Source organism: Triticum dicoccoides, chromosome 4B, assembly GCF_002162155.2.
Source record: "Triticum dicoccoides isolate Atlit2015 ecotype Zavitan chromosome 4B, WEW_v2.0, whole genome shotgun sequence".
Classification (NCBI taxonomy): Eukaryota; Viridiplantae; Streptophyta; class Magnoliopsida; order Poales; family Poaceae; genus Triticum; species Triticum dicoccoides.
This window is the reverse complement of record NC_041387.1, coordinates 135,134,073-135,151,934: the sequence shown is the minus strand read 5'-3', so window position 1 is coordinate 135,151,934 and position 17,862 is coordinate 135,134,073.

Sequence of the window (17,862 nt, the reverse complement as noted above, 5' to 3'; positions counted from 1 at the left end):
CTAGTACGTAATGTATCAATTAAGCGATTGGGTGGACATCTAAAATACCAGAAGATGAGAAGAACATCTAAATAGCCGACAAAAAGAAGAACATCTAACTTACCAGAAAATGAGAAGAACATCTAAATTACTAGACATACAGGGAACGAGGGTGAAGGGCTGGAGGCGCACGCGTTGACTGACGAACAAGGCTGTGTTCTGAATCTGGCGATCTGCGAAGGCCAGAGCGATGACTACACCGAGTAAAAGAAAATGTTCACCTCGGCCTACAGTACTCTGAATCACATGCACCCTATCCAACAGTATTTTACACGTGAACAATCTAACCATAAATCAGATCTTGAGAAGGAACAACAGATGTTGTTGATGTCATTCATTTATTTATAAATATTATTACCAACCAGATGATCTGAATGTGAAAAAAAGGCTTACTTCGATCGATGGTACATCCATCTCGTTGTTCCCGGGAGAACTCATGTTGATCTCTTGAACAAACCAGCAGCAGACTGTGCTCTTCGTGGAAGAAAGACAGTAAAATGAAGGGCATATGCTAGGCATTTTTTTTGCCAAAAGTGACAGTGTTTTTAAAACACAGCCAATCACATACCATAATAAGGCCTGAATTTTCTCTGCACTTAATTAAACTTCCATGTTTGCTAGTAAATAAAATGGAGAAAAATCTTGGACATCATATATGGTATAAATTATCCTATTTCCATTTAATGTATGGTATGCTCATTTAATATAATGATTTTATACCGAGCTATCGAGCTAAAATCGAGCGAGCGAGTACTGGCTCAAGATCGGCTCGTTTCTCGATCGAGCTACATAAAATGTTCATACTCAGCCCGTTTCTTTTTGAGTCGATCTCGAGTCGAGCCAAAAGAGGAGTCGATCTCGAGCGGCTCACGAGCCTCGAGCTTTGCTTGCAGCCCTAGTCGCAAGATTGCAAAACAGAGACTCATCATCATCCTCATCACCACCTACCCTATCGGAATGAATGGAAGATGCCAATGGAACTTTTTGGTTCTTTTTTGGGGCGATATGGAAGCAACTAGCTTCCTTTCCATTATTACGTTACCGTTTCTCTCGCCATTTCCCATCTCCATAGCCACCACCTTCATCTCTGCCATAGTTCCCTTCCATCTAGTCATACTTGTAATCATGTATCACATGTGGCATCCATTGTAAGACATATTATTTACCAATCTACCATGGCGATGTGCTCTATGATGTGTTCCTCGTGTGATCTGATCTCCATGTGTGAGTAGTCCGGTAAGATATGGTTTGAGGCAAGAGCCTGGCAACCCGATTATTTGTTGGAGGGATCAATGGAAATGTTTTAAATTAATGTCTCGTTTGTGTGAAAAAATGTTCTGTAGTTGTTGCTTGCTCCTTCGTGTTCTTCATCCCTGCAGGTACCCAGGGTCTTGGAGAACGAGCCACAGAGAGGCTAAGGGCAAGGAGACAATGAAGTGTTCTTCTGAACATCAGTGACAGAAAGGTTTAGTACGGTAACACGGATCCTATCTCTAGGATTCAAGAGGCGTGTCGTTAAACGCCCAATGACTTTGTCTGATTATTGCAATCTTAATTATCGAGGCAATCCCACAAGACACATAAGGCCTTCAGTTGGACAATTTACTCTTGATGCAGGAGGTGTTGATAACCAACAAGTATAGGGGATCAATTGTAGCCTTTCTCGATATGTAAGAGTGTCGATCCCAACGGGGAGTTAAAAGTAGAACAAATATTCCCTCAAGTTATATGGACCACTGATACAACTCTATGCACACTTTACATTTGCTTTACCTAGAACAAGTATGAAACTAGAAGTACTTTCTAGGTGTAAAGGGATAGGTTTGCAAGATAACAAAGAACACGTAAATAAAAGCTAGGGGCTGTTTATATAAAAAAACAATTAAGTCAGTTTTAGTAGAGAGCTTTTTGTCACACAAGAAAGTTATTTGTCCCTAGGGAATCGATAACTACACCGGTACTCATTATTGCAAATTTATATGAAGGAGAGGCATGAGCTAACATATGTTCTCTACTTGGATCATATGTACTTATGATTGGAACTCTAGCAAACATCCGCAACTACTAAAGATCATTAAGGTAAACCCAACCATAGCATTAAATATAAAGTCATCTTTAGTCCCATACACAACAACTCACTTATTCAGGTTTGTGCTTCTGTCACTCATGCCACACACCATAAGTGAATCATGAACATATTGCAACACCCTACAACGGGGATCCCTCACGCTTGCGCGACACGGAGAGCACCATAGGACATCACCAATAATAAAACATACCACTCAAACCAATCATTATCATCAATCAACCCATAGGACAAAACGGTTCTACTCAAACATCATAGGATAGCCAAATATCATTGGATAATAATATATGGCGTTGAGCACCATGTTTAAGTAGATATTACAGCGGGTAAAAGAGAGGTTACACCGCTGCATAGAGGGGGAGAGAGTTGGTGATGACGGCGGCGAAGTTGTTTTTCTAGATCGTCGTCACGATGATGGCCCCGGCGGCATTCCGGCGCCACCAAGAGAGAGGGGGAGACAGCCCCCCTCCTCCTTCTTCTTCTTTCTTGACCTCCACCCTAGATGGGAGGAGGGTTTCCCCTCTGGTCCATGGCCTCCATGGCGGCGGAGGGGCAAGAGCCCCTCCAAGATTGGATCTCTCTCTCTCTCTCTCTTCGTTTCTCTTCTGTTTCTTGTCCCTGTTTTCTGGCCTTTCACCGTTTCTTAAATTCCTGGAGATCTGTGACTCTGATTGGGCTGAAATTTTAACATGATTTTTATCCGGATATAAGCTTCCTTGCGGCCAAAGTATACCTCCAACCAACCTACATGGTGGCCACGAGCCCTAGGGGTGTGCCTACTCCCCAGAGCGCGCCCTATGAGCTTGTGGGGCCTATGGACCACCTCTCAAGCTGATTCTTCTTCCCAAAAATTACATATATTCCAAAACAAATCTTCGTAAATTTTTATCACGTTTGGACTTCATTTGATATGAATATTCTATGAAACAAAAAACATGCAACAAACAGGAACTGGCACTGGGCAGTGGATCAATATATTAGTCCCAAAAATAATATAAAATATTTCCCAAAGTATATAAAATTGTAGAATATTGACATGAAACAATCAAAAATTATAGATACGACGGAGACGTATCAGCATCCCCAATCTTAATTCCTACTCGCCCTCGAGTAGGTAAATGGTAAAAAAATGTGGAATGCTACCTAACATAATCTTGATCATATAATCTAATTATGGCATTAATATTAATACACGAGTGATTCAAAGCAATAGTTTATAATTTGACATAAAGACATCAATACTCAGGCATCCCAATAAACAATCATGTCTTTCAAAATATCAATGCTAAAGAACGTTATCCCTACAAAATTATATAGTCTTGTCATGCTCCATCTTCTTAACACAAATTATTTATCATGCACAACCCCGATGACAAGCCGAGCAATTGGTTCATACTTTTTAACGCGCTTCAGCTTTTTCAACCCCCACGCAATACATGAGTGCAAGTCATGGATATAGCACTATGGGTGGAATAGAATATGATGTTGGAGGTTCTGTGGAGAAGACCAAAAAGGAGAAAGTCTCACATCGACACATCTAATCAACGGGCTATGAAGATGCCCATCAATTGATGTCAATGCGAGGAGTAGGGATTGCTATGCAATAGATGTACTAAGAGCTATAAGTATATGAAAGCTCAAACTAAAAACTAAGTGGGTGTGCATCCAACTTGCTTGCTCATGAAGATCTCGGGCATTTGAGGACGCCCATCATCGGAATATACAAGCCAAGTTCTATAATGAAAAAATCCCACTAGTATATGAAAGTGACAACATTGGAGACTCTCTATATGAAAAATATGGTGCTACTCTGAAACACAAGAGTGAAAAAGGATAGTAACATTGCCCCTTCTCTCTTTTTCTCTCATTTTTATTTTATTTTTTATTTTTTTTGGGCTACTTTTGGCCTCTTATTTTTTTATTTTTTTTATTTTTTGTCAAGGAGCCCCATCCCGACTTGTGGAGGAATCACAGTCTCCATCATCCTTTCCTCACTTGGGCAATGCTCTAATAATGATGATCATCACACTTTTATTTACTTACAACTCGATACTAGAACAAAATATGACTCTATATGAATGCCTTTGACAGTGTACCATGATGTGCAATGATCTAGCATAGCAAAGCTTTCAAAAAACGGACAAGCCATGAAAATATCATGCTAACTATCTTACGATCATGCAAAGCAATATGACAATGAATACTCAAGTCATGTATATGATGGTGGTGGAAGTTGCATGGCAATATATCTCAGAATGGCTATGGAAATGCCATGGTAGGGGGATAGATTGGTAGTGGTACTTTTCTTTGATTGCATGTTTATTATCCCTCGAAGAAAAGTACCACTACGCATGCCCCTAGGAGGATAGATTAGTAGTAAAAGACCATCGCTCATTCCCGGCCGCCACTCATAAGGAAGACAATCAATAATAAATCATGCTCCAATTTCATAGCATAACGAGAGACTATGCATGCATGCTTCGAGAATCACAAACCTTAACACCAATATTCTTACTAAACCACAATCATTCACTAGTAGCTCCCACATACCATCTCTATGCACAAAACTATTGCAAGGAATCAAACATATCATATTCAGTGATCTACAAGTTTTATGTAGGATTTTATGACTAACCATGTGAATGACCAATCTCCGTTGACTCTCTAAATGGATATAAGTGAAGCAAGAGAGTTTAATTCTTTCTACAAAAGATTTGCCCATGCTCTAACAAATATAAGTGAAGCAAAAGAGCATTCTACAAATGACAATTTTCCTATGTAGAGAAACAAGCAATCCAAACTTCAAAAGATATAAGTGAAGCACATGAAGAATTCTATAAAGCCATACTCAAAAGATATAAGTGAAGTGCATAGAGCATTCTATAAATTAACCAAGGCCTATCTCATACTAGCATGGTTGTCGGTGTCAAAACCGGCGGATCTCGGGTAGGGGGTCCCGAACTGTGCGTCTAAGGCTAATGGTAACAGGAGGCGGGGAACACAATGTTTACCCAGGTTCGGGCCCTCTCGATGGAGGTAATACCCTACTTCATGTCTGATTGATCTTGATGATATGAGTATTACAAGAGTTGATCTATCACGAGATCGTAGAGGCTAAACCCTAGAAGCTAGCCTATGATTATGATTGTTGTTCTACGGACTAAACCCTCCGGTTTATATAGACATCGGAGGGGGCAAGGGTTACATAGAGTTGGTTACAGAGAAGGAGATCAATATATCCAGATCGCCAAGCTTTCCTTCCATGCAAAGGAGAGTCCCACCCGGACACGGGACAAAGTCTTCAATCTTGTATCTTCATAGTCCAACAGCCCGGCCAAAGTATATAGTCCGGCTGTCCGAGGACCCCCTAATCCAGGACTCCCTCAATGGTGCATAAAAGAAAAAGGGGAAATAAAAACAAAAGACGCTCCAAGAATTTGCGCATATCATGTGACAAATAAAAATATAGCTCCAAGTAAAATTACCGATGATCGTTAGAAGAAAGAGGGGATGCCTTCTGGGGCATCCCCAAGCTTAGTTTCTTCGGAGTCCTTAATATTACCTTGGGGTGCCTCAGGCATCCCCAAGCTTAGGCTCTTGCCACTCCTTATTCCTTCATACATCATGATCTCACCCAAAACTTGAAAACTTCAATCACACAAAACTTAACAAAACCCTCATGACATCTGTTAGTATAATAAAGCAAATCACTACATTAAGTACTGTTGCAAACCCATTCATATTTTATTTTTGCATTATACCTACTATACTATAACTTCACCACGGCTTATATCACCGATACAATCCATAGATTCATCAAAACACGCAAAACAATGCGTCAAAAACAGAATCTGTCAAAAACAGAACAATGTGTAGCAATATGAACATTGACCACACTTCTGTAACTCCAAAAATTCTGAAAAATTAGGACAAAATAAACAATTTGCATAGCAGTATTGTGTAATTTTTTTAGAAACTTTTGGCATTCGAGTAAAAAACATAAATTCACCTACTATAGCCAAAGTTTCTATTTTTGCACTGCACAAACCAAACAAGCAATCTAATCATCCTAAAGGCAAATCTTGGCACATTATTTTTATAATACAATGGATTTGTACAAGGAGATAGTTATTTTTGTGAGAAACTTCCATGAAAAATTCTACATTGCTTCCATGAGCATGAACGCAAGTGTTCAAGGTCGGCCCTCACTTCTCCAATGCATAACCTTCCAATCGCTTCTCTTTTTAAAAAAGTTTTTAAGTTCCCATTTACATTTTTTTATTTTTAAACTTTATAATAGCATACAACAGAAGTAAATGACTCTCTAAAAATTCCGGGTTGTCTCCCTGGCCACGCTTTCTTTAAAGACATTAAGTTAGGCATAAAGTGCTCAAGTAATTGATCCACCCGGATCCCAAGGTATATCAAAGCCAATTTGAATTAACAATGATTTGCAATTTAGTAGTGAGTGCTACGTCTTGAGCTTGTGTTAGTTTTCCTTCAAGAGGAAAGGGTGATGCAACAATAGTAGCGTAGGTATTTCCCTCGGTTTTTGAGAACCAAGGTATCAATCCAGTAGGAGGCTCCTCAAAAGTCCCACGCACCTACACAAACAAGCAAGAACCTCGCAACCAACGCAATAAAGGGGTTGTCAATCCCTTCACGGCCACTTGCGAAAGTGAGATCTGATAGAGATAATATGATAATATAAATATTTTTGGTATTTTTATGATATAGATTGAAAAGTAAAGATGCAAATAAAAGTAGATGGTGAACTTATATGATAAAAGATAGACCCGGGGGCCATAGGTTTCACTAGTGACTTCTCTCAAGATAGCATAAGTATTACGGTGGATGAACAAATTACTGTCGAGCAATTGATAGAAAAGCGAATAGTTATGAGATTATCTAGGCATGATCATGTATATAGGCATCATGTACGTGTCAGGTAGACTAACTCCTGCCTGCATCTACTACTATTACTCCACACATCAACCAACTCCTACCTGCATCTAGAGTATTAAGTTCATGAAGAACAGAGTAACACATTAAGAAAGATGACATGATGTAGAGGGATAAACTCATGCAATATGATATAAATCCCATCTTTTTATCCACGATGGCAACAATACAATACGTGCCTTGCTGCCCCTGCTGTCATTGGGAAAGGACACCGCAAGATTGAAACCAAAGCTAAGCACTTCTCCCAACGCAAGAAAGATCAATCTAGTAGGCTAAACCAAATTGATAATTCAAAGAGACTTGCAAAGATAACTTAATCACACATAAAAGAATTCAGAGGAGATTCAAATATTTCTCATAGATAAACTTGATCATAAACCCACAACTCATCCGATCTCGATAAACATACCGCAAAAAGAGTTACATCAAATAGATCTCCAAGAAGATCGAGGAGAACTTTGTATTGAGATTTAAAGAGAGAGAAGAAGCCATCTAGCTAATAACTATGGCCCTAAGGTCTATGGTAAACTACTCACAACTCATCGGAGAGGCCTTGGAGATGATGTAGAGGCCCTCCATGGTCGATTCCCCCTCCGGCGGAGCACCGACGAAGGCTCCATGATGGGATCTCGCAGATACAAAAGGTTGCGGCGGTGGAAATAATTTTTCGTGGTGCTCCTGGATGTTTTCGGGGTACGTGGGTATATATAGGAGGAAGAAGTAGGTCGGTGGACGCTCGAGGGGCCCACAAGGGTGGGGGCGCCCCCAGCCCTAGGGGGCGCGCCGGGCACCCTCCTGGCCACCTCCTCTGTTGCTTGACGTCACTCCAAGTCCCCTGGATTGCGTTTGTTCCAAAAAGATTGCCCCCGAAGTTTTCATTCTGTTTGGACTCCGTTTGATATTCCTTTTCATCGAAACACTGAAATAGGCAAAAAAAACAGCAATTTGGGCTAGGCCTCCGGTTAGTAGGTTAGTCCCAAAAATGATATAAAAGTGTAAAGTAAAGCCCATAAACATCCAAAACGGGTAATATAATAGCATGGAACAATCAAAAATTATAGATACGTTGGAGCCGTATCAAGCATCCCCAAGCTTAATTCCTGCTCGTCCTCGAGTAGGTAAATGATAAAAACAGAATTTTTGATGTGGAATGCTACCTAGCATAATTCTCAATGTAATTTTCTTTATTGTGGCATGAATGTTCAGATCCAAATGATTCAAAATAAAAGTTCACATTGACATAAGAAATAGTAATACTTCAAGCATACTAATCAAAGTAATCATGTCTTCTCAAAATAACATGGCGAAAGAAAGTTCATCCCTACAAAATCATATAGTTTGGTCATGCTCCATTTTTGTCACACAAGAATACTCTCATCTTGCACACCCCCGATGACAAGCCAAGCAATTGTTTCATACTTTAGTAATCTCAAACTTTTTTCAACTTTCACGCAATACATTGTGAGCCATGGATATAACACTATGGGTGGAATAGAATATGATGATGGAGTTTGTGTGGAGAAGACAAAAAATAAGAAAGTCTCATGTTAATGAGGCTAATCAACGGGCTATGGAGATGCCCATCAATTGATGTCAACATGAGGAGCAGGGATTGCCATGCAACAGATGCACTAGAGCTATAAATGTATGAAAGCTCAACAAAAGAAACTAGTGGGTGTGCATCCAACTTTCTTGCTCATGAAGACCTAGGGCATTTTGAGGAAGCCAATCATAGGAATATACAAGCCAAGTTCTATAATGAAAAATCCCCACTAGTATATAAAAGTGACAACATAAGAGACTTTCTATATGAAGAACATGGTGCTACTTTGAAGCACAAGTGTGGAAAAGGATAGTAACATTTCCCCCTTTTTTATTTTTTTTACTTTTTTTGGCCTGTCTTCTTTTTTTCTTCTTCTTTTTTTTTTCTTTGGTGAAAGTGCAACTATCCATAGGTGGTTTTGGTAATTCCTAACAACATATAGCTCATTGAGCTAATACTATTCCAAGACAAATATTTCGGGAAAAGCTCAATGAATGGCATGGCATGGATGAGGAAAGTGGATCCCTCAAAATACTAAGGATAAAAGGATTGGCTCAAGCTCAAAAGCTCAAGACTCTACATTTTACATTTTAGTGATCCAAGATCACATTGAGTCTATAGGAAAAGCCAATACTATCAAGGAGGGATGAGGTGTTGCTTAATGAGTTTCTTGTTTCAAGTGCTTAGTGATATGCTCCAAAAACCCTCAACTATTTTCTCATATCCACTTGTGACCTAAACCTAAAGTCAAACTCGGCCCCACCGATTCTTTCTATCCGGCGCCACCGAGTTCAGATGTCATAGCCACTGCCACAAACCCTAGGCAAATCGGTCTCACCAATAGGGATCTCGGTCTCACCGAGATGGGATTGTAATCTCTCTGTTTCCCTTCGTAACGTTTCGGTACCACCGAGATGAGCGATCGGTCCCACCGAGATTACAATGTAAACTCTCTATTTCCCTTTCGTAACATTTCGGTCTCACCGAAATGAGCGAACCGGTCCCACCGAGTTTACCTGACCAACTCTCTGGTTAGCTTATTACCAAAATTGGTCTTACCGAGTTTGTGTAATCGGTCTCACCGAGATTATGTTATGCCCTAACCCTAACCACATCGGTCCTACTGAGTTGCATGTCGGTCCCACCGAAATCACTAATGGTCACTGGGTTTACTAAATCGGTCTGATCGAGTTTGTTAATTCGGTCCCACCGATATTGGTAAATTGTGTGTAACAGTTAGATTTTGTGTGGAGGCTATATATACCCCTCCACCTCCTCTTCATTCGTAGAGAGAGCCATCAGAACAAACCTACACTTCTAACTTACCATTTCTGAGAGAGAACTACCTACTCATGTGTTGAGGCCAAGATATTCCATTCCTACCATATGAATCTTGATCTCTAGCCTTCGCCAAGTTGCTTTCCACTCAAATCTTCTTTCCACCAGATCCAAATCCTGTGAGAGAGAGTTGAGTGTTGGGGAGACTATCATTTGAAGCACAATAGCAAGGAGTTCATCATCAACACACCATTTGTTACTTCTTGGAGAGTGGTGTCTCCTAGATTGGCTAGGTGTCACTTGGGAGCCTCCGACAAGATTGTGGAGTTGAACCAAGGAGTTTGTAAGGGCAAGGAGATCGCCTACTTCATGAAGATCTACCGCTAGTGAGGCAAGTCCTTCATGGGCGACGACCATGGTGGGATAGACAAGGTTGCTTCTTCGTGGACCCTTCATGGGTGGAGCCCTCCATGGACTCGCGCAACCGTTACCCTTCGTGGGTTGAAGTCTCCATCAACGTGGATGTACGATAGCACCACCTATCGGAACCACGGCTCAAAAATCACCGTGTCTCCAAATTGCATTTGAAATCTCCAAACCCTTCCCTTTACATTCTTGCAAGTTGCATGCTTTATTTTCCGCTGCTCATATACTCTTTGCATGCTTGCTTGAATTGTGTGAAGATTGCTTGACTTGCGCTAATATAGCTAAAATCTGCCAAAGACTAAAATTGGGAAAAGGTTAAGTTTTTAATTGGTCAAGTAGTCTAATCACCCCCCCTGTAGACATACTTCAAGGTCCTACAAGTGGTATTAGAGCTTTGGTCTCCATTTGCTTTGATTTCCATAGCTTTTGGTGGTCATAGCCTTGGTTTCACAACCTAGAAGAGTATGGCGTCTAGCGAGGGAAATTATCACCGTAGAGGTCCTTACTTTGATGGTACTAATTTTGCTAGTTGGAAGCATAAGATGAAAATGCATATTCTCGGACATAACCCCGCCGTTTGGGCTATTGTGTGTATTGGCTTGCAAGGTGGATTCTTTGATGGGAGGGAACCAAACCGTGAAGCTAGCACGGATGAATTGAAGATGCTGCAATACAACGCTCAAGCTTGTGATATCCTCCTCAATGGATTGTGCCCCGAAGAATTCAACAAAATCAACCATCTTGAGAATGCAAAGGAAATTTGGGATACTTTGATTGATATGCATGAAGGTACCGACTCCACCAAAGAATCCAAATTAGATGTGCTCCAAAGTCAACTTGACAAGTTCAAAATGAAGGATGGTGAAGGTGTCGCTGAAATGTACTCTAGGCTTGCTCTTATCACAAATGAGATTGCGGGCTTAGGAAGTGAAGAGATGACCGACAAATTCATCATCAAGAAGATCCTAAGAGCATTGGATGGAAAATATGATACCGTGTGCACATTGATCCAAATGATGCCCAATTACAAGAATCTCAAGCCAACAGAGGTCATTGGAAGAATTGTTGCTCATGAGATGTCACTCAAGGATAAGGAGGAACTTCACAACAAGTCAAGTGGTGCTTACAAAGCCTCATGTGAAGCTCCTACATCATCAAATGAGAAACAAACCTTCAATGAAGAATTGAGCTTAATGGTGAAGAACTTCAACAAATTCTACAAGAGTAGAAGCAAAGAGAGAAGCATCAAATCAAGGTCCTACAATGACAAAAGATCTTCCAGTCGAGAGCGTAATTGCTACAATTGTGGGAGACTCGGACACTATTCCAATGAGTGTAGGGCACCCTACAAAAGAAGATAAGATTCTCCCAAGAGAAGAAGTAGAAGAGAAGAATCACCGTCAAGAGAGAGGAGGAGTAGAGATGATCGTTATGAACGAAGAACATCCCGGAGAAGCAAGGATTCAGAAAGGAAGGACAAGTCATCAAAGCGCTACACAAAACTAAGACATCAAGCTCATGTTGGTGAATGGGTATCTGGTTCCGACTCTAAACATCACTCCGAGAGAAGCTATCACTCCGAATCCAAACATACTCAAGATGAAGGTGTTGCCGGTCTAGCACTTGTGTCAACCAACTCCTACGACATATTTGATTCACCAAATGAAGGAATTGTAAGATGCTTCATGGCTAAAGGCCCTAAGGTAACACACCCCGAGTATGTTGATTTCAATAGTGATGAAGATGACTTGTTAGGTGATGATGATTTACTTATTGACAACTCTATTGATGAATACTATGATGAAACGTCAATTAATCATGCTAATCAAGATAAAACGAATGACAATGATAAGGAGAAGATTGAGCTTCTTACTAAAGAACTAAACACTCTTAAGTTAGCTCATGAAACTATCTTAGGGGATCATCGAGAACTTTTGAGGCCTCATGAGAAGTTACGCTTTGAAAAGCTCAATCTTGAGCAAGAGCATGAGTTCTTAAAAGCAATCAATGATGATCTTCACAAGAAAAGTTCTTCTTACATTGCCAAGCGTTTACTCTTATCTACTTACATGCCTCAAGTCAAGTCTAGTAACAAAAACAAGAAGGATTCTTCCTCTAGTAGTAACAATAATCATGCTAAATCCAATATTGTTGCTTCTAGTAGTACTCTTGATTCCACTAATGATTCTCTTAGCCAAGTTACACTTGAGCAAGAAAATAGCTTATTGAAGGGAATTATAGAGAAAGGTGTATACAAGAGCCTTGCCGGGAGTAAGCAATTCGAGGAAATTGTACGCAAGCAAGGAAGGCACCGGAAAAATCAAGGTGTTGGTTTTGAACGAAAGTTCAATGCCAATGGAGTTGAGTGGGAAGAAGATGAATACCCCAAGACGAAGTTTGTTCCTCAACAAGAGAAGTATGATCCTACTTCCTTCAAGGGGACACAAGCTCAAGATGATCTTCCACCACAAGACCACAAGCACAAAGGCAAGGACAAGCTTCAAGAGGAGATTGATGCATTTGAAGAAGCTCCTAAGGCTTGGTCAAGTGGGTTCCCAAGACTACGTCAAGTTCTACTTTATCAAGCATGACTACAACTCCAAGGATTCCCATCAAGATGATGTGGATCCCGAAGAATAAGAACTAGAGAGTTCTTGAGGGTGACTCCGCCAATATTCTTCACTCATATCCTATTGGCAACAACAAGTGCAATCAACTTCCACATCTCGCACTAGTTGAAGGAGTCACAAACCCTCATGTTGGTAAGACAAGGGACAAGGTAACCTAATGCTTTCATGGACATCATATTGTGTGTGCATCACTCTATGGCTATGGATATACTTGTTTGTTCCTTGTGGGACTAACCCGTGTAGGTATTGAAAGAGCAACTCACTCAAAAGGATTGCTCCAAATGATCTTCATCAACATTGAGCATCCACATCTTCAACACCTACATGAAGTCATCATCGACAAAACCCAAGGTTAGTTCATCCATCTAAGGGGGGATCTCACATCTAGGGGGAGCTTAACTCTAAGAATTGAGTCAAAGCAACTCTAAAGATGTGAACACATCAATGCATTATGTAAAAGTGGTAACCCCACTTGAGCTTAAACGATGAGTATGACCTATGATCAAATGTTCTCATTTGACTCCTAAGTCAATATACTCATATATAGATGACCTAGTCATCGCCAATTGTTTGATAGATGCTAGAATTGGTTGTGCATGCTTTGCCACATATTTCATTAGCCATTTTATTGTGTGAGCATGTTGGTTGCATATTTAATTCATTCGAGGACATCCACTTGTTGCTATGATTGATTGGCTTATTTTTCTTTTGCCAAGTGGATGAACAAGAATGCCTAAGAACCTTCTCTAGCTATCTATGCTTTTCTTGTCTCAAACTCTATTCATGCTACATCACAAAATTTAATCAAGTCAGATTCGAACCACTCTGTGTGAGGAGCACTCGGAGTCCCCGATTCGTCATAGACTTAAACTTCCAAAACTTCTTTGTGCATTTTGGTCTGACCGATTCTTCCATTTCGGTCATACTGAGATCACTAAGTCGATCTAGGTTTTCAATCTCGGTGCAACCGATTTGAAATTTTCAGTCTCACCGAGTTGCTGTAACTGTCAACAGTTATGCATCTCGGTGCCACCGATTTGTTCCACTCGGTCACACCGACAGGGTCGGGCTATATATACTCACGGGCAAAAATTTGGAACCTTCTCCAAAACCCCTTTGCCCGCGCATAGCTCGCTCTACCTCCAAGGTCTCTGGATCGTCGACTTCGTCGCCAGCCGCCTCCAGTCGTTGGTCTCCGCCGCTGTCAACGGAATTCATCCCCGCCGTTGCCGCCGTAGAGAGTTCATCGCCAAACTAGGGTATGGACTCGATCACAGTGCTATCTCCGTCCGATTCCTAGCACATTGTGTTCATCATGATTCTTGCCACGATTGAAACGCTTCTATCCAGTCAAAACAATCCTTAGATTAGATGTGAATTGAAAATTTAGGGTTAGGTTTCCGCCGAAACCATCTCGGACCCACCGAGTTGAAAAACTCGGTTCCACCGATTCGGCTAAGGTCATTGCACAAGTGATTCTCGGTCTGACCGAGAATTGCAAATCGGTGTGACCGATTTTAGAACTCTGTGAAACCCTAGCAGTCTCGGTGCCACCAAACTGTGACTCAGTCTGACTGAGTTCACTAGTTTTGGTTCCAAAAGCTGCTTCGGTATCACTGAGTTTGCAAATTGGTTGATCTGAAATGCTTTCTGTGGAAAACTAAAACTAAGTTTTTGAATCATTCTTTTGCAAAAACCTCTGCATTTTGTGATGCTCATCCATTCTATCTCATCTACAACTATTCACAGGGTCAGCAGTCAGTGCTTGTAGCATGTCAGACCAAAGTGACAGCCAGAACAGGGAAGAGGAGCAGATTCACATGAGTGAGGGCACTAGTACATCTAGCACCTCAGATGAGGGCAGCAGGAGCACTCCAAGAAATTTGCCCAAAGCTGCCACCAGGGCCAGAAGGAAGATAAACTCAGACTCTGAGGATGAAGACTTTGTGGCAGCTGAAGATGAGGCTACTTCCAAGAAGATAGTGCTCAAGAAGGAATATGGCTCAGCTAAAACCACCAAGCCAGGACTAAACAGGAAGGTCCCTTTCAAGAGGACACCTATGCTGAAAGTCAGAGCTTCAACTCAAGAACCTGAGAAATCTGATCCCAAAGAGCCTGCTGCAGAAGGGAAGAAGAGGAAGGAAAGGGTCAAAAAGACCATGGCTAGAGTTGTTGGACAGCCTTCCATGATGGAAGAGGAAGAGGAAGAAGAAGTTGCTGCTCCAGCACCCAAGGCACAAAAGCTTATGGGTGATGCTATAAGGTCAGGGGCTGCAACATCAAAGCCCAAAGAAGCACCCAAAGCTATCTCCAAGGCCAAATCTGCACCTAAGAGGAATACCAGGAGTATACCAGCTGCTGAGAAGAACAAGGCCCCAGTGCCTGAAGTTGCTGAAGAAGAAGATGAAGGACAAGTTTTGAGGAAGCTGAAACCTAAGATTCCAGACCACAATGATGCTCATCTAGTGGCTGAGAACATGAAGCTGAGGAAGGATGCAGGGCTCAGACAGTGGAGATTGTCTGATCCTTATGCAATCAGGAGAAGGACTGCTGTTGACTATAGGTTCCACACTAAGGAACAACAGGATTTCTATGAGACTGTGCTGTTGGACAAGAAGCCCATAGTTTGTGACATGAGGTGGGTAGACTGGAAATACATGAAGGCAAATGAGGATCACTACCCAGGAGTGTTTGACAGCTTTAAGGCTTGTGGAGTTGATGAGTTTGTTGGACAGAAGTTCACAAACTGGAATGATGAGCTTGTAATGCAATTATACTCCACAACTCACTTTTATCCTGATGGCAGAATAGTCTGGATGTCTGAAGGTACAAGGTACCAGTCCCACAACTGAAGAATGGGCCGAACTGATCAATGCACCAGAGGAGAGTGAAGATGACTTGGATGTCTTCTCCAAGAAGAAGAAGGATCACAACTCTATGTCACACATGTACAAGGAGATCCCAAACAAAGCTCTTGAGACTTTCAAGTTTGGGTCTGTCCATTTCCTTCTATCAGGGCTGCCAACAATCAACTGGATCCTAAGGCACACTCTCTTGCCCAAGTCAGGTGACCATGACATGATCAGAGGGCATGCAATAAACCTGCTACACATATTTGATGTGCCTCAGAAATTCAAGGTCATGAGCCTCATAGTTGAGACTATTAAGAGGACAACAGCAGACCAGAAGAGAAGCTGTGGGTATGCCCCACAGATCCAGGAGCTGATCAACTCCAAGATGGGTACAGACAAATACTTGTTGGATAAGGAACACTTTGCTATCTATCCAGATTTTGAGGACAATCAAGTAGTCATGAATGAGAATGAACCATCTTCAGTGCAAGCTCAAGAGAAGAAGGAGAAGGCAAAGAAGGAGAAGGCTGCCAAGATGCCAACTTTAGAGAAGGCATCTGAGTACTTTTTGAAGAGCAAGCAGGACCAGCTTGGTTACTTAATAGCATCAACTCTAAGGATTGAGAAGGGGTTGGCCACCCTAACTCAAAACCAGGAGATCCCGGAAAGAATCATGGAACAAGAATTCTATGACTTTGATGTTAAAGTAACTGAGATCCAGTCTGTTGTGGAGCAGCTTCAGGATGATATGCAGGAGAGGAAGGGCAAGACAACCACTGATGCATTTGCCAGAGTGCCTCGAGCTCAGAGATCAGTTGCAGAGCCAGTGACAGACACCAGAGCCACTTCATCTGCACCAGCTACAGCTCCAGTGCAACCAGCTGCAACACCAACTCCTCTAGCTCCATCCACATCAACTGAAGTCTTCGTCCAAGGAGCCATCTCTACACCACCACCTGAAGATCAAGCCTGAGAGACGAAATAGTACTATGCATTTTCTATGAACTTTTTGGTAACTTGTTGCCAAAGGGGGAGAAAAAAGTATAGCTCATAAGCTTCGAGAGAGAGAGAGAGAGAGTTTGCTTTTGTTCTCTCTTGTCTTTGTGGTTGAACTTTATTTGCTTTTGCTTGCTTGAGATACTACGTTATTGTCTGTGTGATACAATGATGATCATGTGTTTGATCATATGCTACCTTAATGCTTGTTAGATGACATTATCTCATTTATCTTTATATGATCATTCACTTTGCTTGGTGATAAGTGCATGTATTCAATCTTTAATATTTTGAGCGCTCCACCAAGATGTATGTCACATGGAAGAGTAACCCATGAGCCTAACTCCTTGTGCATTTGCAGTCCAAAGCAAATCTTAAACTATGCACAAATTTAGGGGGACCTCTTGCTTATCACATACTTCTCAAAGCGACGATGTTTTTCAATCTTATTATCATTTGTCGAAGCTTTGATCTATATGTTGTCATCAATTACCAAAAAGGGGGAGATTGAAAGTGCAACTATACCTAGGTAGTTTTGGTAATTCCTAACAACATATAGCTCATTGAGCTAATACTATTCCAAGACAAATATTTCAGGAAAAGCTCAATGAATGGCATGGCATGGATGAGGAAAGTGGATCCCTCAAAATACTAAGGATAAAAGGATTGGCTCAAGCTCAAAAGCTCAAGAGTCTACATTTTACATTTTAGTGATCCAAGATCACATTGAGTCTATAGGAAAAGCCAATACTATCAAGGAGGGATGAGGTGTTGCTTAATGAGTTGCTTGCTTCAAGTGCTTAGTGATATGCTCCAAAAACCCTCAACTACTTTCTCATATCCACTCGGCCCCACTGATTCTTTCTATCCGGCGCCAGCTAGTTCAGATGTCATAGCCACTGCCACAAACCCTAGGCAAATCGGTCTCACCGATAGGAATCTCGGTCTCACCGAGATGGGATTGTAATCTCTCTGTCTCCCTTCGTAACGTTTCGGTACCACCGATATGAGCGATCGGTCCAACCGAGATTACAATGTAAACTCTCTATT